The following is an 8,455-nucleotide window of genomic DNA, read 5'->3' as shown; positions in this document are numbered from 1 at the left end:
AACAACAATCCGCGTACCTACAATAATAGTGGAAAATCAAATAAAGTTTTTTTATATTATATACCATGTGATCCTCGTTTAAGAATTTTTAAAAAAACTGCAAAAATCAAAAAACATTTTTCATTTACTATTGTAAGTGAATTGAAAGCATTTCAAGAACTTTGCAATTATGGTGAATTAATTGATATCTTTAAGAATGGACCAATACAGACAATGTAATACGTGAATGCCTAAGAGTGTTAGTTATTGCTGTAAGTGAGACCTCGAAATATTAAGCACTGAATAATCAACCAACACACCCTAATGCCGGCAGACAAAATACTCAGGATTATAACAAAAATATTAAATCGGAAAAGCATCAGAGAAGGTAAGAAAAGTAGTTATTAACGACCGCTAGAAACAGTAAATCTTTAAAAGCAACTCTTATAATGTAGACATTCAGAAAAATCATATAAGTAAGAAATAATCCTAATAAATTCTAATTCATAAAAAAGTTATGAAATACAAAAAACTAAATTTAAACACTAGATATAGTGCTCCATAAAATGTTATTGCACCCCATACCATGACACCTCCTTCACGGCTGTGATGGCGGGATCAAATTAGTTTATCTTTTCGCAAATTATGATAATAATATTGAAATACATGAGGACCGTCTATCCGCTTTTGATCAGTAAATACACACCAATCCTTCCAAGTTGTTTTATAGAAGTTTCTAAAAGTTTCGAATTTACCGTTATGTTTTCGCAGTACAAGCAAATTTTTGCAAATGGTTCTTGGATGAGATTGGAACTTTGATACGAAAAATATTTTCGACAATAGTACATATATCAGTTTGTCTAAAAAAAATATCAAAGAAGCTAACTTCGGATATGCTGAAGTTTATATACCCTTGCAGTCCTTGGCAATAATATTTTTAGATTTGGAAATTTCTTTCCCTGCAACTCAATTCATCAATACACAAACAAAACATTATTTCTCTTATTACCCTGCAGTACGCGTCTGCGGAGACTCTCCGTCGAATTTGCGGGGACATGTCCGCTGTCTTGGGGGACATAGCGGCGACACGCTTAATTAAGTTGCGGCGACATTTAACATTAGATGACCTAGCAATAAGGACAATCGGGACAACTGAGCGACAAAGTCGACAGTATGTCCGCGGATGGTTTTTCGAAAATGTTTTGAGGGACATTTGCAAAGAAATTTCCTCTGAACGTCGACGGTATGTCGGCAGGTCTTCTTTGCGTTCGTGTCAGAGGACGTTCCAGCGACATTTGCTTTGAATGTCGACCGTTGATCGATGGATTTTCTTTGCATGCGCGTCAGAGGACGTTCCATCGACAATTGCGTTGAATGTCGATAGTGTTGTCCATACAAAAATAAAAAACAAAATACAAAATGTTCTTTTGATTAATTTATTCTTTTATTAAATTTTTATTTCACAGCAATTTATTATATTATATTTTTTATTTATATTTATTTATATATTTATTCTTAATTTTTAACTAATTTTATTTATTTACAATAAGCTGTTGATCCAGACAAACAGACGGACAGACGGATTCCAACTCGTCTTGTCATGCTGATCAAGAATATATGTATATACTTTATATGGTCGAAAACGTCTCCTTCTGTGCGTTACAAACATCTGATCAATTTTATAATACCCTCTGCAAGGTTATAAAAAATATATTAAAGAAGCTAACTTTGGCTATGCCGAAGTTTATATACCCTTGCAGTCATTTTTACTTTTTGAAATTTCTTGATTTTAAAACTATGTATCAAAATCAAACACATTCAAGGTAATATTATATATATGGACTGGCATAGAACTGCAGTAAGGATCGTTAGAAGAATCATCATTGTACATAGGTTAACTCTGATAAGATTTATGAGCTACCCAACTGAAGACTGGTGTTACAATTTTGCCCGTCAGTGTAGCTCCCATAGAATCTGTCGAAAGCAGCGTCTTTTATCAATAACTTTATTACTTTTAACGCAAGTGTAACAAAAATTATGATTGGCCAGTTTAAAATAACTGTTAAAAAATGTGCCAAATATCATTAAGATCTGACGACTAAATTTTTTAGGTGTCATATAAACATGCTATAAAATAGCATGCTATATGTGATGCAATGCTCCAGCCTAAAATTTTATTTAATACGATTTTCGATTTTTTAATATACAGCTTTTTTTTCATCTCAGAACTCAGGCCAATACAGGATGATAAATCGCGTCATTGGTTTAGAAGCTATGATTTTTGCAATGTAAAAATGAGCATCGGCCTTACTTAAACTATTTTTGTCAAAATACTTATGACGATTGGTGAAGGTTCTAAACAAGTTTTTAAACGCTTAGCAGTTTTTAACGATACCTTAACGGCTCCAAATGTAAAATTATGTTTTCAATATCTTAAGAACCTTCCCTTAAAGCGCCTTTCAGTGACTTGGGCGAACTTATGGACTATAAATTAACTTTTAATACTCATATTTCTACTACTATTGGTAAAGCTATGAGCCATCATGGGTTTGTAAAGCGATAGTCACAAAAATTTGAAGATCTGTACACAACCAAAGTTCTATTTACTTAGTCTGTCGTATCTTAGGGTACGGATCCTGCATTTGGTCACTTTTTATGAAACTCACCAACATAAAATTGAGTTCAAAAGCAATTTCTGCTTCTGTTTTCTGTACTTTAGTAGGCTTCTTTTAATCAATCTTCCTTCTCTTATTAATCGTAGAGTAATTTGTTCTACCTTTATACACAAACTTATTATAGGTGAAATAGACTCTCCTGAACTATTGAACCAGTTATATCTATCTGTACCCTGTAGAACTAACAGAAATAGTATTCCTCTGTGTTTAAAAGATTTCCAACTATATTTCGCCTGAACCTTTTGGTGTTCTATGATCCGATGACAATCTTCTTTACCCCGTAATCAGATCAGAGGTCGCTCTTTCTTTTTTAAAAGCCTCTATTTTTTCATATTTACCCGGTAAACAGCTGTAGTTACTTATATTTTAATTGTTTGTTTTTTATTTGCCTACGCGATTCGTACCGTCCGATATACGGCTGAGCCCCACGGTCGCTCGGGGTCCTAATGTCGTATGGCCACTTGAACGCACTTTGTATTTTTTTTTTAAATTAGGGGACTTTCACGAAGCTAAGCGCAGTACGTTCAAGTGGCCCCTACAACACCAGGACAAAGCCTGTTACGCGCGAGCCAAAGCAAAAGTTGCCCACCTCCCACCCAACCGACCGAGGGGTGCAGCCGTATAACGCACGGCACGAATAGCGTGGACAAATACACAATAGATAAAAACAGACAAACAAACAATACTATAGCTATCTATGAACTAAATACGAAAGGATAGATGTTTTAAGTATATTAATAGAAGGCTCTGAGTATATTACAGGAAATAAAAGGTTGTAATCAGAACAAAGGACCCTAAAAGGTTCGTGCATGGCATAGTTAGAAGAACAACGACATGTTCTCTGAGCATATTACAGGACATAAAAGGTTGTAATCAGAGCAGACGACGCTAAAAGGTTCATGCATGGCATAGTTAGAAGAGCAACGACTAAGGGTTAAAAGTATAATAGGATGTCTATTTCGTCTACATGGTACCGACAGATTTACCTGAGATAATAACTCAGGCGAGTCAATATCACCAATTAGGAGCTGACGCATAAAAATAACACCAAGCATAATTCTACGGTTAGTTAAGAAAGGAAGTTAATCAAAAGAAGTCTACTAGAATACGAAGGCAATTGACATTGCGATCCCAGCCTAAGCCACGAAGAGCAAATAGCAAGAACTGCTTTTGAACGGATTCAAGTCTAGTCTAGTGCGACTCATATTGAGGTGACCAAATGGAAGATCCATACTCTAAGATAGGACGGACAAGCGAAATAAAAAAAATTTCAATCCCAGGATTGAAAGTTTTTAAGATCAGCTTGTAGCCGACTAAATGAATCTGTATCTTTATAAGTAAGACAAAGCTTGACATCGTCAGGATACATAAGCACAAGCGAATGAACAATGAATGATGGAAGAATGTTAATGAATAATCTAAAAAGCATAGGGCCAAGATGACTACCTTGAGGTACACCAGATGTCACAGGAATGGAATTGGAAAAAGAAGACTTAAAAAGTACCTTCTGTTTTCTATTTGTTAAATATTCGCGAACCCAAGAAAGAAAAAGAGGTGGAAACCCAATGTCGTTCAGTTTAGAAAGTAATAGAGTATGATTCACAGAATCAAAGGCTTTGCTGAATTCAGTGTATATGACATCAGTTTGTTTAGTATTTTTGAACCTCTGATAATTATAGAGGTAAATTCTAAAAGGTTAGTGGTTGTAGGTCTACGTTTCACAAACCCATGTTGGGATGGCGAAATAATAGAGCTGCAAAAATGTTGCAATTGAAAAGTTATAATTTTCTCAAAAGCTACAGAATAGCGGACAATTTGTTACACCGCCATAGTTAGGGGCTACGGACCTTTTGCCATTTTTATGCAGAGGAATGATATACGACTCCTTCCAAATAGATGGAAAAGAGGAAGATTCGACAGACAATAAAAACATTTTTAAAATGGGTTTACATAATGCGTTTGCACAGAACCTGAGTACACATCCAGGTAGACCATCTGGCCCCAAAGAATAAAATGGTTTAACTAGTTTAAGTTCGCTAAGCAGAAAACTTTCATCAATCACTGGGTTGAAAATGCAATTAGCCTTTTTTAAATGATAACGATACGGACTTGCTCGATATTCCGTTGAGGAATAAGTTGTTTTATAAAAACTCGCAAACATATCGGCAATTGCCTGATCAGTACTCCCTTTTTTATTTTGGAAAGACAAAAAAGATGGGTGCACAGAGGTCTTACGTTTAGAATTAACAAAATTATAAAAAAAAAAGAAAACTGAAGCTTACACCGCTGAAGATAATTCTTATAGCATTGTGTATTAAGCATCATGATTTTTGAACGAGCGACTGTATACAGAGCGTAATCAGATGAACGACGTGTTTTTTGAAACTTATTATAATAACGAGTCTTCACATTTTTCAAATTGCATAACTCTCGAGAGAACCAGGGAGGTTTTTGTAAGCCGCTACAGCCTACCAAGGAGCACACAAATATCAAAGAGTGAATTCAGAGTATCATAAAAGAAGAAAGAAAGAACAGCTGAGTTCATATCTCTACAATTGTATAGATAAGACCAATCGGTAGTAGTAATGTTTTCATTAAGGCTGGCAAAGTCAGTCTTACGAATGCAGTTAGAGGTAACTCATTTGAACCAAGTAATGGTGATAGCGAGGGCAGATTAATTTTTAAATTTAATGTAGGATGAAATTTGTCTTCGGGAAGAACAAACGGTTCGATCCTAGAAACATCGCAATAAGCAGAATCCATTACAAAAATAAGATCTAACGATTTTACATTAGAATTTAAGACAGGATTGTCTTGGGATAAGGATAAGCCTGGAAGGCCATCAATAAAGTCATATAGCTCCCATACAAATGCAAAGTCACGAACAGTGACTTTTCTCAATAACTTCGTTATTTTCTGAGCTATTGTCGTGAAATTTAATATTGGTGAGTTAATTACACATATAAACGACTATGCCAAATTTGTTCAAGATCGGGTGACTGTATCCTATAGCTCCCATAGAAACGATCTTTCGAAAACAGTGACTTTTGTCAATAACTTCGTTACTTTCGACCCGATTGCTTTCAAATTAAACTTTTGTTAGATCAATAAATCTGCTAATAACTGTGCCGAATTTGATAAAGATGGGGTAACTATGTATATCATATGGCTCCCATAGGAACGGTTGGTGGAAAACAGTGACTTTGATCAATATCTTAGTTTTTTCCAATGCTAAGATTGTAGGCCGTTCTTTCGCAAACATTAGACTTTTTAGATAAAACGTTTTTCCACTTTGATGGCTAAGGAAAGAGTTACCAAAAAAGTTGCAAGGGTATACAAACTTTAAGGCGGTCGAAGTCAGCCCCGGCTCTCTGGTTTTTAGAATTACTTATCACAGAAAAAATATTTATAAATTAAAGATTTTTTTTTTAACGATTAATATATTTGTTGAATCTACTCATAAATTAGAGCCTAACAACAAGTTTGAGATATCTTTCTTCATCTAGTACTTAAGCTAAATCCTAGAGATCACTTATTATTGTGTTGCTCTGTCATTTCTTTTAATCATCAGACTTTCCAGCCAAACTCTATCGAAAGCCTGGGCAACATCGAAAAAAATTCACTTAGTATTCTTTTAGTTCGAACGCTGGTCGTATTTCGGATGCTAGTCGATTGACTTGTTCAATTGTCCCATGTTTTTCGTAGAAGCCAAACTGGTGTGAAGAGATTGTATTCTCCGATGCCAGATGAGTTTAGTCGGATCTGCAGGACCTTTTCAAAAAGCTTCGAAAGACATGGCAGCAAACTAATTGGCCTATAGGATGATGGCTGGGTTTTGTCCTTTCTCACTTTAGGATTCATGATGATTGTGGACCTTTTCCACACTCTTGGGAAGTAGCTAATTCTTATTATAGCGTTGAACAGTTTGAAGATGTATTATATGGCGATGATAGGGAGTTCTAGGAACATTTTCGGTGTGATTAGGTCATGGCCAGAGTTTGATGTTGGATTTGGCTGGAAAACCATTTTAAGATACATATGTGCCAAATACGGATGCCCTCTCTGCGACACTGCGGGCCCATTCACCGGTTGGATTCCTTATCGGTGAAACTGTCTCTGTAGGAGCGCTTAAAGTTAGGTGGGCTTTCCACAGAGGACGTTAGTGTTGGTTGGACTGAGCTTTTCTATGTAGGCAAAAGACGAGAGCGCAAATCAAACAAGAATAGGAAAGAGCTGGAGCGCGCGTCAAATTGAACACATGCAACAACAATTTGTACGCAAGAGCGCGAGAGTTAGTTACAACGGTAAAGACACAAAAGCAAAAGAGATAAGCAACAACAACAACACCGCTAATGTATTGTTGTAAGTTTTGATTTATTTATATTTAAACAAAAACACAAAAGCGACTGCAAGAATTCGCGAATGAGGTTACCATTTATAGAAAAGTACTTAATCGCGAGAAAAAAATAAAATTTGATAAGCGCAAAAAAAACACGTCCGTCCCCTGCAACGAGTGAAGTTTTTTTTGTACGTGTTAACGTCCAGTCAACCCTGTACAGTGAGTTAATGATAATTAATATGTATACATTTAACATGATAGATATCAGTATAATAATGAAATTTTAACAGTACACAATTGCATTTTGTTAATTTTTCACGTGTCCGAATAGAACAAATACCTTTTTGACGTGATTACATGCTATAAATTGATGACATTTGATCTCTCTCTCTCAGAGTCTCATTCAGCACACAGCGTCTTACTTAAATGAGGGAACTTAAGTTTTAGGAAAAATAAAGACCTGAACCTTATCTGCAAAGGTATTTTGTACTGACGAGGAAAACTGTAACAACAGTTTGCAGTGTTCGGTTTAGGTGTTCATAACTCTTTTTAAAATTAACCTACTACAATGATTCTTCTACCATTTGAGTTTGTAACTATTTTACCCTCTTGTTCAAAGATTGAAGTCATTTCATCAGTCGTAAGACAAATTGCAAGAAAAGCCAGATTCCGATGTCAGAAAGTTCAAAGTTCGTATACCCTTGGAAGTTTTTTCTGTTATTTTTTTATCCGTCAAAGCGGAAGAGTTTTACCTAAAAATTCGAACTTTCGCGAAAGAAGGAATTTGTATGTTTTTATGGCATCTTGATGAAATTTGGCATAGTCATCAACAGCTATATTAAACTGATAAATGCTTGATATTAAGGCAATCTCGTCAAAAATAACGAGTTATGATAAAAGACACTATTTTCGACAGATCGTGCTATATGATATAGTCACCCGATCTTGATAAAATTTAGTTTAGTGCATGTTTCGTATTTATTTTTCGTGACAATAGCCCAGAAATTAATAAAAAACCACAAGGCCGAGGTTAACTTCGACCACGTCAAATTTTGTATCCCCTTGCAAGTTTTTTGTTATCTTTCCTTACTTATAGCCGCCAACACGAAAAAAGGTTTTATATAAAAGGTCGAGTGCTTGCGAAAGAACGGCCTATAATTTTAGCGTAGGAAATAAAGAAGTTTTTGAACAAAGTCACTGTTTTCCACCGATAGTTCCCATGGGAGCTATATAATATACTCATCTGATCTGTATCAAATTTGGCACAGTAGTTGATCACCAATGTTAAATTTCACGACAATAGCTCAGAAATAACGAAGGTTTTGATAAAAGTCACTGTTGGTGACTTTGCCGTTTGTACGGGAGCTAAATGTTATAGTGGTCCGATCCGAGATATACAAACTGTGCAGTATACATAAGCCTATATGCCTAAATTTCAACTAAATTAGGAGGAGTTTGCGTT

General features: G+C 35.4%; 1 protein-coding gene across 3 annotated transcripts in view; it reads left to right on the top strand.

The window, feature by feature from the left end:
• Nucleotides 1–220: 220 nt before the first annotated feature.
• Nucleotides 221–8,455, top strand: part of LOC6652392 — a 132,976-nt gene continuing 124,741 nt past the window's right edge. For all 3 annotated transcript variants that reach the window (XM_015176508.3, XM_015176507.3, XM_047009898.1), the window contains exon 1: nucleotides 221–367. The gene's annotated coding sequence lies outside the window, so the exon portion shown is untranslated. The remainder of the gene's footprint in view (nucleotides 368–8,455) is intronic.

The sequence above is a fragment of the Drosophila willistoni genome, assembly GCF_018902025.1.
Source record: "Drosophila willistoni isolate 14030-0811.24 chromosome 2L unlocalized genomic scaffold, UCI_dwil_1.1 Seg168, whole genome shotgun sequence".
NCBI classification, from domain to species: Eukaryota; Metazoa; Arthropoda; class Insecta; order Diptera; family Drosophilidae; genus Drosophila; species Drosophila willistoni.
The sequence above is the reverse complement of the archived record's forward strand: the minus strand, read 5'-3'. Positions and strand labels throughout refer to the sequence as shown.